Raw genomic sequence first — 2545 nt, 5'->3', positions numbered from 1 at the left:
ATACCCTGCCCGTGGAACACAAAATACAACTGAATATTATGAAAGAGTTTCGATTAAAGAAGGACGACACAGGGTTTATAGAATCTGTTGATTACGTCATTCATCAAGATGAATACCATTCCGCCGGGTAAATTCAAAAACGCACAACTGTTACTGCAAACCATCACCTCCCTGGTGCCAAAGTCGGAGCCTACATGGTGGATGACACGGTTCATGCCGATAAAAGCGCCTTATCGCACGATCGAGCCTTTACCGTTAAATTTCCAACCCCAACGAATCATCGCGTTCGACTCCACATTGGAAACGACCGTGTGTCCGTTGTTTTTCCGCCAGGATCATTAATCTTGCAAAAAAATCTGGGGTTTGAGAGCGCTGAGTTTAAGCTGGATGTGCCAGTCGAAAGCCACGGAAATGGTTGAGTGTTGCAATATAAGCCTAACAATTTACTTGCCTGATAAACTTACTATGCTTTGTCATCGAAACAGCCTCGCGCCGATATGTCTCGCGGCGTGACGTGCTGCCGAACAAATGTCCTTCGACGAAATGCCGCGCAGCGAGATGATCTTGTGGGGAAATTTGTGCGATTCAATGTCCTGCGACGAAATGTCCACACCGAGAGGTCACCGTGCCGAAAATCGCGTTCTGCGGCACACTGGGCAGTGTGCACCATCGAGCAAAGCAACAGTTGGATAAACCTATAGAAACTCTCCCGCACCAACGCTCGTAATGATCGTTTTCGTTCGGCCGATCTGATCTTGGTATCCGCCAGGTTGTACTTGGACAGCAAATATATTGGCATCTGGCGAAGCTTGTAAATTCTTAAGGTTGTTTTATTAAATTTATTCTTTCTGCGGTTGTTCCTCAGCCGGTTCCTGGTCGATTCGTGAAAGCCTTTTTTTACAGAATTTATGGTTAACGAAATTGTTCATACTTTTAATCTAGCTTTCGAAGTAGGTATTTTTACGTTTTTCTGCGTGCATTAGGTAAATCACATTCGAAGTAGGTAAATTATATTTAATTATTAACCAACAGGATGCTTAATTTCGCGCTAATACAGCACTTGTATCCAACACCTTTGAGTTAAGCAGGAAAACAGCAATAATTAACAGAAACTCTTGTTTAAATAACAACCATACTCGTACTTGTACTATTTGTGACATCAATTTTTCATTTGATTTGTTGATGTTATTTTTATGACGCTGTCCACTACACTCATTTGTGACTTGTGCCACCAAAGCAGCGCACAAACGACCTTAGGCAAGATTGCTTCGATTGTTCGATGATAATTACTGGCTGCTAACTTGTTCGTTTTTCCGCTGCTGCGCTGCAGATATACTACCGAACACCGGTAGTACGTACACAACCTAGTGAAACTACAGGATGGTCGACAGCCGCAAAACCAAACGAATGCCATCAACGTTAACACTGTTTACCTTGAACGCTACCTCTTTTACGAGAGCGTTTTACCGTTACGAACAACGAAGCGCAAATCAGTGCGGAAAGCACACGCTGTACGCCAGCTACTTAACGAAGCAGAATTGTGTTCTTTAGTAATAACCGTCAACTGCGAGCCAGGAAAACAACAAGGCCCTGCGTGCTAAGGCGGAACTGCCACAGTGGACGAGCTTTTCACCATGCCCTCGTTTCCAGCTTTATTATGCTGTGTTTTCTTGGCATCAGGTGAGTTCAGTAAACATCCACCGAATACAACTTTTTAGTGCGTTTTTAGTGTCTGCCATCGTGTTATGTCCGTCTCCCACCAATTATGGTCCTGCAACTACCGTTGCATCCTTCAATACAACAACACCAAAGTACCCTTGGAGCTGTCCTGGAGATGCGCATCCCAGTAGCCACAACGAAAGCGCAGGTATGTGTGAGCGGTCAATGTGAATTTTAAGTTTCAACCATTTTTTCGCGCAAAGGTGAAAAAGTCGACGTACAGGTGAACTTAATGTGGGAAGTAGGCTAAACAGCATAAACTGTCTGTACATCTGGTTGGTAGTTTTGGAAAGCGCCAGTGGAGTAAAAACTAGCTGCCGCAAATGAAAATGAATTGTTAGAACGGTTGAAGATTATTGGCTAAATTTTCATGAACATTGTCAAATCTGCTAAATAAAGGGCCTGTTTTAGGCTGCTGTTGGAGTGATCGGTGCCAGGAGCTCCACGGATTCTGCTGCCAAGTGGCCCGTGAAGACCCTTGTTCATGTGCCGGATCATGTTGTAAGGAGTTCGCGGCTTTCTTATGTAATATTACCACAAACGCCACCTGTCCAAAGTAGTCTACCCCTAAATACAGTATTTCTCCTTGTAACAAATCATCGTATCATTGTGAATTCCAACGTGTTCAAAGTTTATTCATCACATATTTATACTGCCAGCATGCTGTACGCCGGCGGCATCTTTATCTTACAAAAGCAAATTCTGTTTTCAGTAATTTTAATAACGCAAATACTGTGTTCAGTAATTCTGATAACGCCAATTCGGCAACTTGCCCTGGAACCAGGTCTAGAATTTTACAGTTCGGTGTACCGTTGTGTCGCGTGTT

At 43.6% G+C, this 2545-nt stretch overlaps 1 long non-coding RNA gene across 1 annotated transcript; it reads left to right on the top strand.

Moving 5' to 3' along the window:
- The first annotated feature begins 1528 nt into the window (after window positions 1–1528).
- LOC129587375 (uncharacterized) lies at window positions 1529–2545 on the top strand. Its single transcript, XR_008690356.1, has 3 exons — window positions 1529–1680; window positions 1730–1867; window positions 2131–2545. It is a non-coding gene; the product is annotated as an uncharacterized LOC129587375 (long non-coding RNA).

This window comes from Paramacrobiotus metropolitanus, unplaced genomic scaffold (genome assembly GCF_019649055.1).
Source record: "Paramacrobiotus metropolitanus isolate TYO unplaced genomic scaffold, Prichtersi_v1.0 Parri_scaffold0000024, whole genome shotgun sequence".
In the NCBI taxonomy this organism is placed as follows: Eukaryota; Metazoa; Tardigrada; class Eutardigrada; order Parachela; family Macrobiotidae; genus Paramacrobiotus; species Paramacrobiotus metropolitanus.
The sequence above is the reverse complement of the archived record's forward strand: the minus strand, read 5'-3'. Positions and strand labels throughout refer to the sequence as shown.